This window comes from Schistocerca americana, chromosome 8, assembly GCF_021461395.2.
Source record: "Schistocerca americana isolate TAMUIC-IGC-003095 chromosome 8, iqSchAmer2.1, whole genome shotgun sequence".
Classification (NCBI taxonomy): domain Eukaryota; kingdom Metazoa; phylum Arthropoda; class Insecta; order Orthoptera; family Acrididae; genus Schistocerca; species Schistocerca americana.
Window position 1 is genome coordinate 468,771,472 of NC_060126.1, and position 24,105 is coordinate 468,795,576.

Genomic DNA, 24,105 nt, shown 5'->3' on the forward strand with positions numbered 1-24,105 from the left:
AGAAAATTAGTACCTAAAATTACGTCTGTTGTCAATAAAGGAACAATCCAAAAATTTGAGTGGAAAGTATGACCTCCAATACAAAATGATAAATGCGTCTGTAATTTAACGTCTACTCCTTTACTCGATACTGCTCCTTTTACTTTTGTTTTGCCTAAAGGTAATGTCGGATAGGTATTCTCTTTGTTACACTCGTTAAAAGTTTCTTCATTTATTACTGATATAGGTGATCCGGAATCAATTACTGCTGAGAATTTCGATGAACCAATTTTAATTTCGATGACAGGATGTGAAATAGTTTTCTGAACAAATGGTCTTTCCTGCAAGAGAGTGTCTCTGATATCGTCAAAAGTAATTACATTTTCGTGAACAACATTTTGCGTGTCTAAAGTAGTGCTTGTATTATTGGAAGATGCGATCTGTACAGTATCTAGTCAGATTCTATCTGACGTGTTATTATTATCAGGAGGGTTTTGTGACATTTCTACTATTTGAACTGTTCTATTACTTCTTCCAGACGTATTACGTTCTGGATGGTATCTACTGTCGGGTTCATTCATGAGAATATGTTCTTGCGTATAATTTTGCTGTTGGTGAGACCGACTGTTATTATATGTACGCTGATAATTGTGCTCATCGTTTTTACGTCTGTCGTGAAAGTCATTCCTATACGGTGCATTGCGATAGGAATTGAAATACTGTCTTCTTTGTACGTAGTTGTTTCCTTGCTGCCGTGCGTTACTATTTGTTGGATCTGGGACTATACGTGCACGCGGCGGAACATTAAAGCCTGGTTGACCTTGTGCATTCCATTGTTGGTTAGGTATGCTAACCGGCTGGTTTTGATGTTGTTGTTGTGAAACACCTCTATTGTTACTAAAGCGTTGTTCCTGTTGCTGAAAATTTTGACGGTATTGATAATTAGAATTTTGGCTGTTATTAAAGTTTTGGTAGTTGTCGTTCCTAAAGCGTCTGTTACCTTTTCTATTGAAATTGCGTCCCTGATCATAATTACTGTAAGTTTCTTGACCTTGGTTATTATACGAAAAGTTTTTGTTCACAAAAGAATAATCAGATTGTTGTACTTCCAAGAGCTGTAAAAGATCTCTGAATGCTGAAATGTTTTCCTTTTGCTGCCCCGTTAGAAGTGACACTCGTAATGACCGTGGTAATTTGGAAATGCATAATTGTATAAGTGCGGATTCACTGTACGGTTCGCTCAGGTACTGGTTTTGTTGGACCATATGCTCAAAAAATTGCGTGACACTGGGAAAATTGGAGTTCTCATAATTTGGCAAACTAATTAGTTGATCTTTAATTCCGCGCTGTGTCGTCTTCGACCAGTACGCTGACAGAAAAGCATTCTGAAATTCCTCTACCGAGTAACATTGCCTCGCGATCGGACTCATACGAGTTGCCGGTTCGCCTTCCAAAAAACTGCAAATAAATTCAAGTTTATGTGTTACAGGCCAATTCGGTGGAAAAGCAAAGCTAAACTGTTGTATCCAATCCAGTGGGTGAATCTGTGTTCTGTCGTTTTTAAACACTTTAAACTTTCTCACTGACAGAAAATGTTTGTAATCAAAACTATCGTCTCTGTATGACGGAACAGGTTCATGATTGTAAGAGAATCTGTTGAACTGTGGTTGCTCGCAATCTAAGTCCCGTACTCTCTGAATATTACCCAAGTTATACGCGCTGCGCGAGTCTGACAAATGTTCATAAAGTGGCGTCTGTTGCGGTATGTTATTAACTGAAGTGTTTTTCATCTCCGTTACTTCTTGTTGTAAACTTGACAATTTTCTACGCAACGTGTTATTAGACGAATCGATCTCATTAATTGTCTGCTGTAAATTTTGAAATTCAGGTGTTTGGTTAAATGAAATCGGTGCAGTATCGTCTGATTTATTATCATTATTACTTTCAATAGCATCAATACGACTGGCTAATTCATCATATTTTTCAGTCAGTATTTTTGCCTGTTCATCGGTTTTAGAATCGGACGCATTAATCTGTTTTTGCAACTTACGTGTAGTTTCGCTCAGTTTTTTAACATCAGCTTTGATGACATCGCAATCTTGTGTTAGTTCTAATTGTTCGAATCTGTCTGTCACTGTTTGAATATTTACTGTGGGTGTATCTGTTTTTGATTTAAGATCAGAAATTTCATCCCGTAATTCCGCGTTCAACTGTTCTATGGTATTAATTTTGTCGGACACTGTAGTAATATTATTATCTACATACGTCTTCGCTTTCGCGAACATTTTACGTTTGTCTTCTTGTCTTTGTGCAGTGATTGTTTCCATGACTTGTCGTTTTACTTTGTTTTGATCTTGAATAAATTTGCGGAAGCGCGTATCACTGTTTTGTACGTGAAGATTAAAGCGTTCGTCAATCTGAGTATTCTGTTGTTCGAATTTCGCGTCTATCTTTGCGTCCATTGTGCGCGAAAGTTCTATCGTCATTGCTTTAAACTCGTCCCGTAATAGTGTAGCTTTTTCAGAGCATTGTTTAGCGACTCCGCTAATCTCGTCTCTGAGTGTTTCTGTTGCAGCTGTTTGCATTTCCCTTAATTCCTGAGCAACAGACCTAATTTCTTCGCTACTTTTTTTTGAACAAGCCTCAATTTCCACGCGCAACTGTTCCTTAGTGTCATGGCACTGCGCGGCAACGGCTCTAATTTGTTCACTAAGCTGTCTGGAATTGTCGCCTAATTTTTCATTTAACTGTCTGGAATTGTCGTCTAATTTTTCATTTAACTGTCTGGAATTGTCGTCTAATTTTTCATTTAAGTGTCTGGCATGTTCACTAAGTTGTTTGAGATTTTCGTCATTATTGTCAAGTTTTTCACTTAAGTGTTTGTTATCTTCCCTAAGTTGTCTAAAATCTTCACTTTGTTGTCTGACCTGTTCACTAAGTTTGTCTTGTTTTTCACTCTGTTGTTTGAAATTGTTGTCTATTTTCTCACTTTGCTGTTGTAGCAAACTTCTCATAATTCGTACCAAGTCAAAATTAGCGTTTATATTCTCTGTGCTATTCAATGGTCGATCTGGAATTGTCTCGTTTTGTGTGACCATTTGGTCATTCTGTAATTTACAAAAAGATCTGTCACTCGACCGTACATTGTCAGTCACTATTTCGGAATTAAATGAATCCGTCGTATTTTCAGTACACTGACCATTTTCATTCAAAAAATTTGTCTGTACGTTACTTGAATTTTCCAAATCGGGTGTGTTATGCTGGGTAGCGCTCATTACAATACAGCGTCCCGCGTCATCAATTGCCGTCAAATTAACAGAAGAGACAATTGAGTTCGTTTGTTCATCATTAAGACAAAAATCATCATTAGTGGTTGGAATGCATTGATTGTCAGTGAACGCAGGATTGTCATCATTACTCTGCGTGTCACAATTATTATCAGTCACGTTGTTTAAGTCGGTAAATTCATTCACAATACCTCGCGATACACTATTCATAGTCTTTCGCGGCATTTTTACAACAGTCAATTATTCACAAAACAAATAATCACAAATGCAAAAACAACACACAAATACAACAGAGCAAAGAATTGCCGTTGATCTGTGGAAAGAGAGTCACAAAATTAGTAAAAGCGTTGCGCCAAATCCTAATTATATCTAAGCAAATAAGAGCAGATCTCTGACTGTTTTTCAAAAGACTCTCAACGAAATACGATCCTGGACTGGGTGTCGCCAAGTGTAACCTCCCCACAAAAATTTTATAATGACAATATTTAATAGAAATGGAGCCAAGAAGCAATATCGTCCCCACAGAAATATTTAAAAAATAAAAAATATAATAATAAATGGGAGCCAAGTGTAACCTCCCGCAATGAAATCTACTGACAATGACAATTAAACAAAAATTAGCAATCTGACCCAAGTATAAGTTCCTCACAAAAAATGAAAGTCGATTCAGTGATAAGAAAATCTCAGTGATAATGAAAATTCAATTAAACCGAAATATCGGTCTTTGGCCATGTGCAAAAAATCAGAATTAAATTCTTACCTCAGTATAACTCCATGTCAAATTTCTGCTCTTATTGTTGGCCACGGGTTGGAGGAACTGCATCGCAAGTAATATTTTTTTTTTTTTTTAAATTTAACTGAAACTTTTCTTTAAAGGAAATGGAAGGAAATCGTTCGTTCAATTAAATAGTTCTTTTGTTAAAAATATTGCTTTGAATTCAAAATTATTATTGGGGCACTTGTTGAAAATTAATTACAATAAATAAACTTTACATTATCTGATGTGCGCAATGCAGCTTAATTAACAATATACCTCATTCAGCATCTTGACCAGAGACCCATGTCGACGCCTGCGACTGCGTCCCGCTCGCGACCGTGACAGGACTAGACCACTACTGCCGACAGACTACATCACACAACTGCACTCGACTGCTACTACCGACCGACTGAATGCAACTGAACTGAGCTACTGCTATCGACAGACTGTACTGCATGACGACTACTAGCGTACTGCTCGCAACACTCACGCGGTCAAGCGCAGACTAACCACGATAAAAGGCTCTCTGGTCAGAGACTCTGCAATGCCTCGCCATCGCCGCCTCACAACATACGTGTTTCAAGTTCTAAGTTCTAGGGGACTAATGACCTCAGATGTTAAGTGCCATAGTGCTTAGGGCCATTTGAACCATTTTTGAACTTCAACGTTGGAAGTTTTATGAATGACAATGAGTCATGTCACTGGGGCACAATTGTTCGCGAATGGGTTGAAGAACATTCTGGACATTTCGAGCGAATGATTTAGCCGTCCAGACATGAATCCCATCGAACCTTTAAGGGGTATAATCAAACAGGTCAGTTCGTGCACAAAATCTTGCACCAGCTACACTTTCGCAATTATGGACTGTTATAGAGACAGTATGGCTCAATATTTCTGCAGAGGACTTCCAACGACATCTTGTGTCCGTGCCACGTTGATTTGCTGCACTGCGCCAGGCAAAATGCGGTCCGACACTCTGTTGGGGGACATATCATGACATTTGTCAACTCAGTGTACAAATGAAATATCAGTGACGCCAGTGAGCAATCCAGACTTACATCATTCCTGATTTTGGCATCTTTGACTCGTACCATGTTGTCCGTATCGTACTCTCCAGTCTGCACTGCATAAAGACATTGGTTTACATTTCATACGTAGAAAAATATCAATACATACTGTAAGCAATAAAACAGAAAACTTTTATCCATTCTTAATTTGGAACACTGCGACTGTCTTGTTAAAGGTTTCAGGAATTACTGCCTTTTTTTCTTCAATTTTTATTTATTCATGACCGGTTACGAATCGCCTGGCGAGTCATCATCAGATGATACAATTTAGTTTGCAGTATTGTGGGGATCGTGCATCTGAGGCAAATACAGAGACGAAAAAGTGAGCACTGTATGTGGAAAGAGTATTAAGATATTAAGTTTGGTTCAAATGGCTCTGAGCACTATGGGACTTAACTTCTGAGGTCATCAGTCCCCTAGAACTTAGAACTACTTAAACCTAACTAACCTAAGGACATCACACACATCCATGCCCGAGGCAGGATTCGAACCTGCGACCGTAGCGGTCGCGCGGCTCCGGACTGAAGCGCCTAGAACCGCTTGGCCACAGCGGCCGGCCAAGATATTAAGATTAGAATATAAAGATTGGTTGCAGTAATATCAAGATTGGTTGCAGTAATTCCGGAAACCCTCAATAAAACATACGTTGAGAACATGGTACCTAGATTGGAACTGTTTGTAACCTACATGTAGGCTACAGTAGCGGAATACGTAACTTGAAAGCCCTGCAGACAACTGAAAATGTGTATGTATTTCAGGTCACTGATTATGCCTTAATAAATTGAGTTGATAAGCCTCTGCCAAAACAAATATGTCATTTATTCACTTGAATACAGGTGGTCCTAAGGTAAAAATCATTAATATAAAGATTACATTTCTATCCCTGTAGTGAATATTCACACTATGAAATGAAAACTGAAATGACCGCATGGCTGTCTCGGGTTGGTCGGCCGCCTCGTGCAACTCTTTAAATTTTCTGCGACTTCAGCAACTTGAACGTCGATGATGAGGAAATGAAATGATTAGGACAAGACACTTATGAATTAGTGATAGATTTCTTGATATTCAGAACGTTCTTTTCCTTCCCATTCATGTATTAGGTGATTTAACCTGCTCCGATCAGCAGGATCCACACATCTCTTCTATGGTCTTCCCCTCCATCTTGTCCTATGTCTGTAGTGCACTCTATCTGCTTTTAACAGTTTTTGAAGCAACAGACATCGGCGACGTTCTTGCAGCTGTACCAAACTTATCAAATTTATTTGCAATTACGGAATATTTCTGATAGCTGCTTTAGTTATGGCGATATTACCTGTTAGCGACGGGACTCGAACCAGGATATCCCGCTTTTTAAGAGCGGTCGCCTCAACGGCTTCAACTATTCAAGCACGCTTCTGGGACCAACCCAAACTACCATAGGTCACCGTCTACGACGCCACCGCTCGCAACTTTACTCGGATTCCCGCCATAGGGTTTCAAGGAGACAAACGTATTTAGCGTTACTGTTACCACCGAATCTTTCTGACATTAGCTGCAAGATTGTCATCAATGTCAGTCTGAGGGAAATACGGGTTCGAGTTCTGGTCTACACCTACATCAACATACATACTCCGCAAGCCACAGTACGGTGCGTGGCGGAGGGTACCCTCTACCACTACTGGTCATTTCCTTTCCTGTTCCATTGGCAAACAGAGAAAGGAAAAACCGACTGTTCTATACGCCTCCGTGCGAGCCCTAATCTCTCTAATTTTATCTTCATAGTCCTTACGAGAAATGTACGTTGGCGGCATTAGAATCGTTCTGCAGTCAGCCTCAAATGCCGGTCCTCCAACTGTTCTCAATAGCGTTTTTCGAAAAGAATGTCACCTTCCCTCCACTGATTCCATTTCAGTTCCCGAAGCACCTCCATAATACTTGCGTATTGTGCAAAACTACCGTTAACAAATATAACAAGCGCGCCTCTGAATTGCTTCAATGTATACCATTAATCCGATCTGATGCGGATCCCAAACACTCGGACAGCACTCAACAATGGGTGGCACCAGCGTCCTATATGTGGTCTCCTTTACAGGTGAACCAATCTTTCCTAAAATTTTCCCAATAAACCGAAGTCGATCATTGGTCTTCCCTACTATGATCGCCACATGCTCGTTCTACTTCATATTGCTTTACAATGTTGCGTCTGGTTCTTTAATCGAGCTGACTGTTTCAGGCATACAGTACTAATGCTGTACTCGAACATTATAGGTTTGTTTCTCCTACTCATCTCCATTAATTTACAAAAAAAATGGCTCTGAGCACTATGGGACTTAACATCAGAGGTCATCAGTCCCCTAGAACTTAGAACTAGTTAAACCTAACTAACCCAAGGACATCACACACATCCATGCCCGAGGCAGGATTCGAACCTGCGACCGTAGCGGTCGCGCGGTTCCAGACTGTAGCGCCTAGAACCGCTCGGCCACACCGGCCGGCATTAATTAACATTTTCATACCAACTATAAATTTTGTCTACGTCCTCTTGTATCCTCCTACAGTCACTCAACGAAGAGATCTTCCCATGCGCCACAACGTCACTAGCAAACAGCCGTAGACTGCTGCTTACGCTGTCCGCCAGATGATTTATGTATACAGAAAGTAACCGCAGTCGTACCAAACTTCCCTGGGGCACTCCTGATGGTACCCTTGTCTCTGATGACCACTCGCCATCGAGGACTACATAGTGGATTCTTTTCTATGAATGCATGCTGTGTTTTCTTACGGACATGTCCGAAAGAACAGACACCACACGTTCATATATTTGATTCGCCTAGACGGGCAATGGATCCACCTTCTTCAGTGGGGATGCACGACTACGTCCGACCTTCTGCGGGAATTTCAGAGTAGCGAACGTGGAGGAAATGGACAGGGACTGGAGATAGGTGGCGCTCGGTAGGAATGTGGGACGGCCGCGAGGCCTGCCAGGATAGTCCGTGCAGTTGTGTCCCGGATGGCACAGTGGTTACCCCACCTGCCTACTAAGCAGGAGATCCCTGGTTCGTATCCCAGTCCGGTTCACATTTTCTGTGGCGTCACCGCCAGACACCACACTTGCTAGGTGGTAGCCTTAAAAACGGCCGCGCTCCGTTAGTATACGTCGGACCCGCGTGTCGCCACTATCAGTGATCGCAGACCGAGCGCCGCTACACGGCAGGTCTAGCCTAGATAGACTCCCTAGCACTCGCCCCAGTTGTTCAGCCGACTTTGCTACTGGCTACATACGCTCTCATTTGCAGAGACGACAGTTTAGCATAGCCTTCATCTACGTCATTTGCTACGACCTAGCAAGGCGCCATATTCAGTTACTATTGATATTGATATTGTGAATCATACACCTTCAAGAGCGACGTTCATGATTAATGGATTAAATTTAAGTATCAAACTTATTACGTCCGCTTTCTGAATTCTAATTCCTTGTCATGTTCCAGACCTCGCGTCAGTATAGTCCTCCCCTCCTCACGCCAGCCTGCGTGAGCTAAAGCGCGTGCATTTCGACCTCAACTAGTAACACGGTGTTGGCTCTTCTGCCAACACAACATTTTCAGTCGTCGCTGCTGATTTGGCGTAATGTCCCGATACAGTTGACATCAGTAATTCCTTTTCTTTCTCCCCACCTCCACCTTCAATTTGTGTGCAGTGCATTCAGTTACTTAGATAGTCTTTGAGCCACTCACATACCATGGAACCGATTCCATATTCCAGTACCTTCGTTCACAGTGTGCCATCGTGTCAAATGCTTTATGAAAAATCTAAGACTATGAACCTGCCTGTTGCCCTTCATCCATGGTTCAAATGGCTCTGAGCACTATGGGACTTAACAGCGGAGGTCATTAGTCCCCTAGAACTTAGAATTACTTAAATATAACTAACCTAAGAACATCACACACATCCATGCCCGAGGTAGGATTCGAACCTGCGGCCGTAGCGGTCGCGCGGTTCCAGACTGAAGCGCCTAGAACCGCTCGGCCACACCGGCCGGCGATGCTTTCCAAAACCGTGCGGCTTTGTGGACAGAAGTTTTTGTCGCCGTTCATGTGTCACAGACATGTAATATCTTCATACCTAACGCAGTTACGGTCAGAAAGGTTCTGCAATAGCGAATAAATGTCCTAAATTCTGTCCACATGTTCCTACCACATGTTTCTGATTACATCTACTTTCTTGTGCATTAAATTAACCCGTAATTCATTTCTAATTTGGTCATTTCTGAAGCGATCTTCTCTGGTGCACCGATTAACACTACGCATGAATCTCATTTCTGCAGCCCGGATGCTGCGCATATCCGTTTGCGAGGGAACGCAAGTTTCAGAACCATAGAGCATATTAGGTGCTGCTCCGACTTTGTAGAACTTCATCTGTGTCTTTTTCGTGGCTTTTTTTTTATGTAGCGTATTTCCAATTGTTCTGCGGACAGCGTTAACTGTTAGGATCTTGTTATCCATTTTATTTTCAGAATTTCGTCATGATTCTCAGCGGAAATGCTGGAAGTGGGTTACCTGCTCCGTATTACAGTATGTTTTATAATTCAGATCTTTAGGTGATTTTCCATTGAATTCCAGTACCTTTCTTTAATTAGTGGGACATTCATGTTATAATTAGAAGCCAACGAATTAGGGTCATAAATGGCTCTTTGAAGATTCTTGAATTATTATTTGATCATTTGCGTATAGTAGAGCATTAAAACAATTCTCCCTGTTAAGTGGTGGTATTAACGTCAGAAACGATACTTTGTTTCCAGGCCCTGACTAGGTCATCTATGTAGATGTTAAAAAGAGTCTGACACACGCCATATCTTTGTCCATCTCCCTTTGTTGCTGTTAATTGTTTAGACAAGTTATGTCCATCTTCGATACAATTTTTGTCTCTTTATAAACAGCTTTTACAGAGATAATTAGATGCCACAATAGGTGTCTATTGACATTGTCAAAAGCTTTTTCATAATCTAATAACGCTATATACGTCGCTGAAGTATATTCTTCCCTTTCTCTACCAATTGTAGAGTAAAAATAGAAAAGTGAGATTCTGCACTGATGGTACGATCTTCAGAGGACGCTTCAAAATTTTCAGAGCGCCAGTCTTAAATTAGATGGGTTCTTATCTGATGCCATGCTAAAAGTGTGCTGACATATCACGGCAGGTACGATGTTTCGAAATGAATGCAGTCGTGACGTTTTGCTCGCTTTTTATTACGAAGACATAATCATCCAGGAATAAATCTTTTAAATGGTCGGTATATGAACAGTAAACAGGGCAAGTCAGGCGGGAAACACGAAGAACATGCTAGTCGGCGCCTGAAAAACAGAAATGAACATTCGTCACGCTAGCTCGAAAGAAGCGAAGCCGACGTGAGGCTACTTCAGAAAATTACCTTTCAAAACCAGTTGTCCAACAGCTGTCGCTTCCAAGTATAAGAGGAGCATTACAAGGCAGACATCTGAAACTACGGATAGACTCATTTCTGAGCTCTACAAAAAAAGGCGAACCAGTCCATGTCGGTTGCCTGCATACGCAAGCACTAATGGTGTCCACGTTACGCTGATCGGTACCCTGCCACTTAGCTTATCTCTTCGTTAGTGAATGAATGTTCACAAGCAGCGCCCAGTACCTCAGTCTCTTTTACTTCACATCCGTCCCAGTCCTCAAGGAACTGAACAGACCATTTTGGTCCTTTGACGAGGCTCACATACGACCAAAAGACCACCTCTGCGAAATTATTATGACTACTGCAGTCGCCTACGACGGCAGTTTGGGTTTCTGTGAAAGAAATTGTTGAAATGATGTGCATTTACGATGGGAAACTCGTCCTGAATAAAAAAAATAATAATTTTAGCTTGAGGTTAGATTACGAGGGCGAGCTAAAAAATAATGCCTCCGAATTTTTTATTCTGTTGTCAATATCGGTTGAGGTATTTCATGTCACGCGTATTACTCGATCGACTTATCCTCTTCGTTGACGCAAGTTGCAACGCTCTGCCACTAGAGGGATCCGAACTGTGGCATGGCGCGGTGTGTAACGTAACTACGTCCGTGTGTGAGACACAGCGTGCTGTAAACGAGTTTCTAACAGCAGAAAGCGTCCCTCCAACTGAAATCAAAGAACAATGAAACGTGTGTTCAGTAATGATAGTGTCGACATCAGTAATGTGCAACGTTGGGTTGTTCGTACTCGTTAAGGAGGCTCAAAATGGCTCTGAGCACTATGCGACTTAACTTCTGAGGTCATCAGTCGCCTAGAACTTTGAACTAATTAAACCTAACTAACCTAAGGACATCACAAACATCCATGCCCGAGGCAGGATTCGAACCTGCGACCGTAGCGGTCGCTCGGTTCCAGACTGTAGCACCTAGAACCGCACGGCCACCCCGGCCGGCCGTTAAGGAGGAAACGATGATACTAATCTTAGCGTCTGTGACTGAGCTCGGAATGGACGACGCCAAAAAAGTTCAAGTCCATCCCACCAGCCGGCAAAGTCACGTTCACACTGTTCTGGGCTCTTGAACGTGTGGTGCATTTGAAATTCATGTCTGAAGGCACCACCATTTACTGTGAAAGGTACTGCGAGATTCTCAGAAAACTAAAAGCACGAATTCGAGGAGTTCCTGCACTCTTGGAACAACCTCCTCGTCAGCATGACACTCCTAGGCAACACACGAGCCCTGCGACATCTGCAACATACCCGACGCCTTGAGTTCAGTGTCAACGATCATCTTCCATACAGTCCCGACTTAGTCCCACCAGATTTTCACCTGTTTCAAAAATTTGGAGAAGGCCCTTAATGATTTCACTTTGATAGTGATGAAGCGGTGCAGGTGGAGGCGAGGTTGTGGCTCAAATATTCTACAACAACGTTATCAACAAACTGGTCTCTCGTTGCGAGAAACGTGTCCGTCGACAGGGTGACTATGTTGAGAAATAATATGTAGATGTGAAGAACAAAGACATAGAATGTTAATTAAGTTTGTTTTATTTAAAAAAGCTTTAAAAGTTTTCACATACAAAATTCGGAGGCGTTATTTTTCCGCACGCCCTCGTATTATTATTTTATCCATGACGTTTATGGATGTAAACAAAATTTTGTGCATTGGTTTGAATGCATGTCTAAAGTTTAGTGTCAAGATTTCTCTGTGTGGAAAGGGCCTCAACACTGAACACTTCATCATGCAAGCACGTCACTTCACAAGTCGAAAATCATTTTGTACCACTATTAGCTGCAACGTTTATTATTACTACCAGTTTTGAGTGTTACTGATCATCATCAGCCACAAGAAGTTTTTCAGTTACAATATCCTTAACAAGTGTGCCTAAATACAAACCTAATGTACTTTACACCAGGAAGCAATCATATACCTTAGATATAAAGTGTTAATTGTTAAAAAAATATATTTTCTCTCTTCTACACAGAGTTAGTTTTAGAGATCAGCTTGTTTTTTTTTCTTCATACAGTATTTGTAGTTTATAAAAAAATCTTCCTTTTTTGACATAATTCGCTAAATCATGATATTCCTACGCTGAGCCAATGCATTTGTGTCAACTTGAAGAAACAATGCGTCTTTTGTCACATGCAATATGTCACTCCCTGGACGTTGATCAGACAAACACTTTGTTTCACGGACATCCACATTACACTGTGATGCTTCTTATTTATCCTGTTTTTGGATTCTTTTGTTATTCAGACTCACAGCTATCTTCCCTATTCAGTTTTCTTTCTCCCTAAATTGGGTCAATCGTCAAGGGAATGTTAAATTGTCTGAAACAAAATGTTCCATTCCATTAGTTTTTCGTTCAATAGCTAGTATTCACGATAAACTTTTGATGTTGAACGTGTTAATTGAACAATATATTGCGCAGATAATTAAAACTATATTTAAGACGCTACATGTTGGCCGTTAAAGGGGTTTTTAAATGACTACATACATACACTAATGGCCATTAAAATTGCTACACTAAGAAGAAATGCAGATGATAAACGGGTATTCATTGGACAAATATACTATACTAGAACTGACATGTGATTACATTTTCACGCAATTTGGGTGCATAGATCCTGAGAAATCAGTATCCGAAACAACCACCTCTGGCCGTAATAACGGCCTTGATACGCCTGGCCATTGAGTCAAACAGAGCTTAGATGGCGTGTACAGAGCTTGGATGGCGTGGCCCATGCAGCTTCAACACGATACCACAGTTCATCACGAGTAGTGACTGGCGTATTGTGATGAGCCAGCTGCTCGGCCACCAATTACCAGTCGTTTTCAATTGGTGTGAGATCTGGAGAATGTGCTTTCTGTATCCAGAAAGGCCCGTACAGGACCTGCAACATGTGGTCGTGCATTATCCTGCTGAACTGCAGGGTTTCGTAGGGATCGAATGAAGGGTAGAGCCACGGGTCGTAAGACATCTGAAGTGTAACGTCCGCCGTTCAAAGTGCCGTCAATGCGAACAAGAGGTGACCGAGACATGTAACCAATGGCACCCCATACCATTACGCCGGGTGATACGCCAGTATGGCGATGACGAATTCACGCTTCCAATGTGCGTTCACTGTGATGTTGCCAAACACGGATGCGACCATCATGATGCTGGAAACAGAACCTGGATTCATCCGAAAAGATGACATTTTGCCATTCGTGCACCCAGGTTCGTCGTTGAGTACACTACCGCAGGCGCTCATGTCTGTGATGCAGCGTCAGGGGTAACCGCAGCCATAGTCTCCGAGCTGATAGTCCATGCTGCTGCAATCGTCGTCGGACTGTTCGTACAGATGGTTGTAGTCTTCCAAACGTCCCCATCTGTTGACTCAGGGATCGAGGTGTGGCTGCACGATCCGTTGCAGCCATTCGGATAAGATGCCTGTCATCTGGACTGCTAGTGATACGAGGCCGTTGGGATCCAGCACGGCGTTCCGTATTACCCTCCTGAACTCACCGATTCCATATTCTGCTAACAGTCATTTGATCTCGACCAACGCGAGCAGCAGTGTCGCGATACGATAAACCGCAATCGCGATAGACTACAATCCGATCTTTCTCGAAGACGGAAACGTGATGGTACGCATTTCTCTCCTTACACGAGGCATCACAGCAACGTTTCACCATGCAACGCCGATCAACTGCTGTTTGTGTATGAGAAATGGGTTGGAAACTTTCCTCGTGTCAGCACGTTGTAGGTGTCGCCACCGGCGCCAACCTTGTGTGAATGCTCTGAAAAGCTAATCATTTGCATATCACAGCATCTTCTTCCTGTCGGTTAAATTTTGTGACCGTAGCACATCTTCTTCGTGGTGTAGCAATTTTAATGGCCATTAGTATATATTTACAGACACCTGTTCGGTATGGATCGAATTGGCAAGGAGAAACAACTTTCTCCACACCGAAAACACTGCTGCCAGCTGAGATTTATTTCCATGTGCAAACTGTCTAAGTTCCTACGCATTTTACACTTCTCCACGCCAAAATTAAATACATTAGATAAGAGCGAAGATTATTTTTATTTCTAGTATTGTATTTATGAATATAATAAATTGCCAAACCCTGAGTATAGCAGACCCCGTACTAGCCGGAATTAAACGCTCAGTAAAAGAAGAAAGAAGAGTGTATTAGCAAATATCGATAACTTTTTTGTCATCAGTCTTCTGCTTGGTTTGATGCGGCCCACCACGAATTCCTTGCCTGCACCAACCACTACGTGTCACAGTAGCCATTGTCCCAATGTCCTCTCAGTTAGCCGGCCGCGGTGGCCGAGTGGTTCTAGGCGCTACTGTCTGTAACCGGGCGACCACAACGGTCGCAGGTTCGAATCCTGCCTCGGGCAGGGATGTGTGTGATGTCCTTAGGTTAGTTAGGTTTAATTAGTTCTAAGTTCTAGGGGACTGATGACCTCAGAAGTAAAGTCCCATAGTGCTCAGAGCCCTTTGATCCATTTTCCTCTCAGTTATTTGTTTGATACAGTGGACAGGGAAAATAATGTGAAGAGTGGTAGTAATGGGATGGTTGTGTTTGACGATCAACAACGCAGCTAAGGCATGTGTCGCGCTGGAATGTGCGCGTCCAGCACGGTCGAGGTATCTGTGTAGGTTGTTTACGAGCATGCACGCTTCGTGGTTCAAATGGCTCTGAGCACTATGGGACTCAACTGCTGAGGTCATTAGTCCCCTAGAACTTAGAACTAGTTAAACCTAACTAACCTAAGGACATCACACACATCCATGCCCGAGGCAGGATTCGAACCTGCGACCGTAGCGGCACGCTTCCTATTTACATTAAGTGCCCGAGGTCGACGCGCAATGAAAGACCCAACAGAGCTCCAAAGAGGGCAGATTGTGGGGCCCGATTCACTGGAGCATCAGTAAGCAAGACAACCAACTGTTTGAACAGTCATGACAGCCTACATAAAACATAGAAAGAGATCATCGTGTAAACGAAACAGTGCGCGCAAATCAAAACTACATGACAGAGATCGTCGTACGCAAACACGAATTATGTCAAAACAACACAAAACTACGGCAGCTAAAGTGACTGCAGAGCTCAATAGCCATCTTCGAGACATCGTATCTATCGACTCTGTCCGCCGAGAACTCCATAAACCGAACATTCATGAACGAGCTGCTATACCGAAACCATTAGTGACGACAACCAACCCAAAGAAGCGTAAAACATGGTGCCAGGAGCATAAATCCCGGACGACTGATCAGTGGAAACATGTCATATGGTCCCAGGAGTGAATGATTTCGTACTTCCAACATCGGGCCGGGTTTACGTCTGGAGAACGCCAAAAGAAGCCTACTGTCCCGATTCTTGATTCCAACGGTTAACCATGGAGGTGGAAGTGTGATTGTGTGGGCAGCCATATCATGGCGTTCTGCTGGTCCCATCATTACTCTCAAAGACCGCGTTAAAGCCAACGATTATGTAAACATTTTAGGTGATCAGATTATAACGGATCTTTTACGTTGGGTTAAATTAATTTATTTTTTGTTAGATGTTTTCGTTAAAGAGCTGAATAAATTGTAATTAGGAATAATTTAAGTAAGCAAAGTAGAAAAGATGAAGTCAAAGAGATGTTCATTGGGCACACACATAGAGTAAATATCTCTGGAGTGAAAATTGCGTTCTGCGCATGTTGTCAACATTAAACCAGGATTGTCACGTGTTTTCGGGACTTTGCTGTGCGTGTGTGCTTTCCGCAGAGTTTGAAGTTTCTAATATCAAGAGTTTTTGTTGTGTTTTCACCGTTTGTTGATACCGTAATAGCGACGGTGAATTGCTGTTGTTGCCATGGATGCAAAGAAAAATATGTGAAAGGAGGGATAGTAACTTTTCATGGGTACATACCATGTAGCTCTAATTATAATTATCATATTAGTAAGAGACACTGTATATGTTTAAAAATTTCGAGACGCATTATAATTAAGTCTTGATTCTGTAGACCTATTTTTCTACAATTTTATGGCTATATAATAGATATTACTGCTCGTACAAAAGCTTACAAACAATCGCTTCCTCTCGTAACTTTGCTAGTGGAACAGGAAAGGGAATGGTTAGTTGTTTCAGCAAATTTTATCCTCCATGCATTTATCAGTGACTTGTCGATTATGTATATAGATTTGAAAGACGGGAGACAGATAAATTCAGTAGAGTGAGAGTCTGTAATTGTCTTCGTATAATATGTTTGTCCAAACCTCTTTGTTTACTATAAAGTTACAGTAGGAGACCATGTTAAGTGTGTCTACGACGTGGAGAATGATTATGTGTGATTTATATTTTAGTTTCCCGAAGGATGAACAACGAGTAAAGATGTGGCTCCAGAGGAGGAGTAATTTTGTCCCCACGAACTATTCCAAAGTATGTTCAAAACACTATCACTGCAAAAATGTACGCCAGGCTCTGTAATACTATAAAGTGCCGTATCATACTGAAAACTACCAAAAATTGAGTGCATCTGAACTGTGACACCTATCGCAAAGAAGCAGAATGCAATATCACTTGCCCGTAAAAGTTACGTAGCTGGTTTATTCCCGGTATCAAATGGATACTGTTAAAATGTCTGCGCAACATATATAAATAATCCACGACACGTACGAAAAGAATCCGTCTGTACTAGGGATGTAGTGACATTGTAAATATACAGGGCGTTATACGGACAAACACACGACGTCCCGAGAACACGTGACCAGACCGGCAATGTATGTTGACAACACAAAATCTGTTCTGCGCATGTGAATGCTCGCTCCAAGAGATATTTACTCTATGGGCACACATTGTCGTAATGTAACGTCATTGCATTGTTGGTTGTTAAAACGTGTCGTTTGTGTTCCGTTCTGCTGTTCGGTCGTGCGCGTATCTGAAAGGAATTAATTCGGAGACTATAATAAACTTTCACATAATAGTTACGATTCGATGTTCCGACAAAAGGGGTTAAAGTCAGTGTTAATTTGAATTGTGGGCGACAGGATTAGTTTCGGCAGATACGTGAAAACGGACCTAACGAAAGTTGTTTGCATATCGTCCTTGAACGTGAATTTTTATTTAATTAACGATTGCGGGCTCATTAAAAGCTATTATCTCATGATTAGGATCAATCCCTCTTTCCTCCTAGATAGTGATCATGCATTAACATTTACGTCATAAGAAAAAGGATTACTAATAAAAGTGATGTTACATCACAATTACGTGTTATTCCGTTAGTGTGGAACCGACGTAATATCTCTGAAATGACATTGTCTTAAATACTGAACTGAGATAGGAAGTAAATTGAAATTAGTGAACATTTGATACTGAGACTATAGAAGCAGAAGCGCTTAAGGTTTCTCTTCTCTAAAATGACAAAATAGGTACGAACTTTAACTCAATAGTCGACATTATGTATTGCAAAGACATTAGCATTTCATACTTATTTTGACGACGCGCTGTTAAACAAAGGAACGTTGAGTCTCTGTACGAGTAATAAAATTAAATCTAAAAACATAATTAATAACGGCGAACTCCGCTTTAACAAACTGTATTGCGTGTCGTCATCGGGCAATAACTGCTCAACCCTGGAGACTTGCATGGTGAAATTAGAAGTCGGGCATATAAAACAAACTTAAAAATCCATTTAAGCTACAGTGGAGTCGGCACAACACGACGTGGGCAGTTATAAGATGCACCCCATGATTCAAATGTTGTTCCCCGACAATGATGCCAGATTTTAGGACGATAATGCACCCATTCACACAGCCAGGACAGTACAATGGTAGCTTGCAACTGAACTGCAGCGTGTTTCCTTGCCAGCACGAACATTATCGAACCCTTGTGGGGGGTATTGGAATGCAGACTACGGAGCAGATTTCCGCCTCCCTCGTCACTACAAGAGTTAGAAGAAGTTCTAATCGAGGAGTGGCATAACATTCCACTGGAGACTGTACAATCATTATATGCCAGTATTCCAAGAAGAATCGCAGCTGTATTACGGGCAAATGGGAGTCCAACCCTTTATTAACAAACATTCCCAAGTAAGTACAGGTATTCACATTATTTTGCCTATCCCCTGCATATTTCAGTCTGTGTCTTCCACTACAGCTCCCTCAAGTATAATGAAAATTATTCCTTGATGTCTTAACTCATGTCCTCTCATTACGTCACTTCTTTTTGTCAGTGTTTTTCCTTAGTTCCGCCTCGTCGCTGATTCTGCAGAGAGCCTAATTTCTTGTCTTGCAGCTCCATCTAATTTTCAACATACTTCTGTAGCACCACGTAAAATTTTTATTTCCCCTCTGTTACAAACTGCAGCAATGCTCCTGTACTGACACACTGAACATAGCCCATATAGTATGTATACTTTAAAATCGTCAGAGTCGCCACAGAATGCAGCAATTAGCGTGTACAGTAAAACTTCTTTAAAAACAAGAGATCTGATTTCAGTAAAGAAGACGCACAAGCTGTTCTAAAGCGGCGCAGCTAGCTTGAACGTTCGCAACAGCTCCCTCGTTTCCCGCCAGCATCATTTCCTCTGCTGCTTGCGTCTACCAACCGGAGCCGAAACTTTTTTCTTCACAAGGCCACCAAAAATTACTTTACGCTTGGCTACAACCGGCACTTTTCTTTCCAGTCAAGGATATATTTTGATTATTATGAGGTTTCATAATAATAGACGACACAGAGGAAACGCGGCAATTCGTTATTCATAAACTGAATCAAATCTCTTCTGATCACTATTTACTGAGCTCAAGAAATAAAGCGAAGGTAATGCGTTTCACAGAAAACCAGCCATGTAGATAAAAGAAAGAAGTCATTGGCAGTATGCCTGAAGAGTAAGTTTGAATATTTAATCAAGTTATACTGCGAAGACAGTAACGATGTATGACCACGACAAATATATATTGTTGCCACCTGTTTACACTTTGTAGGGATCGTCCCAGCCTTTCTGTAACTGTGCTTTGTCCCTACATGAGTATGATGCCACACCCTCAAGTCCCTACTTTTTTATTTAATTTAACAGTTGTACTTTTTTGTGTCCTACTGCATAACTTTCATGTGTGGAAGCTCCACATTGAGTTCTACCAATGTATAAGGTAAACACTATTAGGTTTTAAATATTTAAAGCTTCATGTATGGCATTTGTAGTTTAGTTTTGGTGTGAGGCTAAAAAATGACGAACATTAGCAGGAATTGCAGATTCATTGGATTAAGTGCAGTCTGACTTTATGCTTGCCAAAGCTGGCAGTATCCCAACTTTTGACTTGCCAAAGCTGATGGCGTGCCGACTTTGGACTTGCCAAAGCTGGCAATGTCTGCACTTTTGATTTGCCAAAGCCAGCAGTGTCCTCACTTTTGAATGGCCAAAACTGACAATGCCCCAATTTTTGACTTGCAGAAGCTGACAGTGTTCCAACTTTTGACTTGCCACAGCTGATGGTGTCCTGACTTTAGCCCCAACTTTTTACTTGCCAAAGCTGGTAGTGTCCTGACTTTTACTCTCCAAAGCTGGCAGTGTCCTGACTTTTTACTCGCCACAGCTCTTAGTGCCCTGACTTTTAACTTGCCATTGCTGGCAGTGTCCCAACTTTTGACTTGCCAAAGCTGGCAGTGTCCCAACTGCCAGTGTCCTGACTTTAGACTTGCCAAAGCTGATGGTGTCCTGATTTTTACTTGCCAAAGCTTGCTGTGTCCTGAACTTTAGGCTTGCCAAAGCTAGGAGTCTCCCAACTATTTACTTGCCAAAGCTGGCAGTGCTCCAACTTTTGACTTGGCAAAGCTGGCAGAGTCCCAACTGCCAGTGTCCTGACTTTAGACTTGCCAAAGCTGATGGTGTCCTGATTTTTACTTGCCAAAGCTTGTTGTGTCCTGACTTTAGGCTTGCCAAAGCTAGGAGTCTCCCAGATTTTTACTTGCCAAAGCTGGCAGTGCCCTAACTTTTTACTTGCCAAAGCTTTCAGTGTCCTGAAGTTTCACTTGCCGAAGCTGACACTGTCCCAACTTCTGATTTGCCAAAGCTGCCTGTGTCTCGACTTTTAACTTGCCAAAGGCGGCAACTATCAGAAACAAATAAAACAAAGCATATTCTAGGCTATGTGCGAAACAATTAAGCGCAATTTGAAAGGGAAGAAGCAATAAAACACAAATCTAATATTATAAATTTGTGGCCATACCAGTACAACTCTATAGAAGTTAAACATCGATACTCACCAAAGAGGACCAAAACCATTGGAGGCAGCGGAGATGACATTCCTTAGATCAATTACACAATATACACTGCTGTCCATTAATATTTTCCCCGGAAGGATAGAAAACAACGGACTTGTGCTGATTGTGTGTGTGTACAGAATAATAGAAAGATATTGCTGTATTTGTAGGCGGTTTGGGGGTATACAGGGTACGATATTCAGTACACAGAGATGCCACCTCTGGCAATGTCAGTAACTCTAGCTTAGCTGGACAATGAGTCAAGCTGAGCCTGGATGACAGGTATGGATACAACTTTCCATGCTGCTCCAATCCAATGCCGGAGGTCATCAGTTGCAGTGGGTGCCGAGTGGCGGCAGCCAGTCCCTCAGCAACTCATCACGAGATTTTTTCAATAGTTGGATGAACCGCTTGGCGTAATTTTGCGTGTGTGAGTATGAATGTCTTGAATATCTCATTGCACACTATGTGTGCTTGTATATACCGGGTGATCAAAAAGTCAGTATAAATTTGAAAACTGAATAAATCACGGAATAATGTAGATAGAGAGGTACAAATTGACACACATGCTTGGAATGACATGGGGTTTTATGAGAACCAAAAAAATACGAAAGTCCAAAAAATGTCCGACAGATGGCGCTTCATCTGATCGGAATAGCTATAATTAGCATAACAAAGTAAGACAAAGCAAAGATGATGTTCTTTACAGGAAATGCTCAAATGTCCACCATCATTCCTCAACAATAGCTGTAGTCGAGGGTAATGTTGTGAACAGCACTGTAAAGCATGTCGGGAGTTATGGTGAGGCATTGGCGTTGGATGTTGTCTTTAAGCATTCCTAGAGATGTCAGTCGATCACGATACACTTGCGACTTCAGGTAACCCCAAAGCCAATAATGGCACGGACTGAGGTCTGGGGACCTGGGAGGCCAAGCATGACGAAAGTGACGGCTGAGCATACGATCATCACCAAACGACGCGCGCAAGAGATCTTTCACGCGTCATCTGTCGGACATTTTGTGAACTTTTTTTTTTTGTTCTAATGAAACCCTATGTCATTCCAAGCATGTGCGTCAATTTTTATCTCTCTGTCTAAATTATTCCGTTGTTTATTAAGTTTTCAAACTTATATTGACTTTTTGATCACCCTGTATATATATATATATATATATATATATATATATATATATATATATATGTGTGTGTGTGTGTGTGTGTGTGTGTGTTTGTGTGTTTGTTTGTTTGTGGTTTTTTCTTGACCTGTTGTTACCACTTATCGATTCTTATAAATATTGAATGGAACAGAAATGACTGAAATGTAAATACTGTATTATAATGATAGAAAAATGTAAATATTATACAAGAGAATAACAAGGTGTATAAAACAAAATGGGAAACAGTGTTTAAGTCCCTCTTCTCTATACGAGTTTTAGAGCAAATAAATTTATTTGATGAATCATCAAAGGAAGTGACTTTGCAAATAAAATAAATGTATATGTAGGACAAAAAACTGACTGTATATTAATAAAATTGTAAAAAATTGTTTTGCAAATTATTTTGTACAAGATTAAATAGTTCTGTAAAAGACTGTGTGGGGTATTTCATCAGAAACAAATAGCTTTCTCCATAAAAGAAAAAATTGCAGAAAAACAACAAAAAATTACTGTAAAAATTGATTGCAAATAAAAGATATCATTAATAATAAACCAGAAAGTTAATTCGTTATATCATTGTTATTTCGAAAATCTTTCACTAAAGAATTACCGTTCACGCAATAAACCTTAACTTATTCCCATGATGTCAAGACCTCGACTGAAGACACCTACACAATGGAGCTAGTAATAAAGGATAATAAGGATGAGAAGGAGGGGAAGCTTAGTGCCTATTGGTCTATTGAGTTTCCTGCCATTTTATTGTGCTGCCACTGGCTCAGAGGGATTTTCAGCCATTTTTATGTCACATCACCAATATCGAGTCCACTTGCATCTGGTGCATGGGTAAGACCATGTGACCAGTATCTAGTTATGTCGTGACCTTAAATATCACTAGCACAGCTGTCTGAGGGGCTCCCCTGGGTGACCTTGATCAATTGATGGTTGTTCCCTGGGGGAGAGTGGGGGTGACCTTGAATATAAATCGCCCTAGAAGGTAACCTGACACCGGATGTGTAACATGACAATGGATTTGATAAGATCGTTATCTCACTCATAATGTACCTTGCTATCCTACAGGATGTCCACAAGTCTGGATACATGGGGAATTCTAACAAATTCTAATAAATACTTTATATTCTATAAATATTAATAAATAAATTACAAAATAAATTCTAATAAATTTTATTTTTTCCAGACTGAATGATGGCTCTGTCTAAAGAAGAACGACTGACGCTGATCCTCTCAAGTGGACGAGAAGGATGGTAGTATCGCAAAATTGCGAAAGAATTTAACCTTCGACACCCTCATCGTCACCTATTTGTTTTACTGTCGGGAAATTAATCACCAAATGTAAAGAAACAGGCAGTGTGTTGGAAAAACCCTGTTCCAGACGACAAAACACTGCGGGCGGAACGAAAGAGGCTATCTCGGCCAAGGTTTATGCTAACCTAAATAAATTGCTTCATTGGACATCACGGAATTGGGTGATCCAAGGTCAGCCAGCCACAAGTTACAGATGCATCACTTAAATGAAGATGACCCTGATAGACACCTGCAAATGTGTGAATAGTTTGCAGACAAATTGGATTATCATACCAATTTTACAAAAGTGTTGTTCAGTGATGAAACTGTGTTTTATGTCAATGGTGAAGTGAACAGACAAAATCCTCGGTACTAGTCTCATGGCAATCCACAATGGATGAGTCCATCCGAAAAACAGGGCTGCCAAAAAGTGATAGTGTGGTGTGGTTTGTGGAAAGCTCGTGTGCTAGGACTTTTCTTCTTTGATGAAAATGTAGTGGGTGAGACTTACCTGAACATGCTGAGAGGCAAATTGATGCCTCGAATTGAGCGTTTGGGTGAGGGATTTCCAGACTGGTTTCAGCAAGATTGGGCTCCTGCCCATTTTGCTGCAGCTGTTAGAGACTAGTTGAATGACAATTTTCCTCACTGGTTTGGGAGAAGAGGAAGTGCGGGGTGGTCCCCTCGTTCGCTAGACCTTTCTCCCCTTGATTTCTGTTCCTGGGGTATGCTGAAAGAGAAAGTTTACCCGATGAAGATTACAAAATTAGACCATATGACAGAACCCATTACCAGTCAGTGTGCTAAAATCGACATAAATTCAGATATATTCCATCGAGTTCATCTTAATCTTGCAAAGC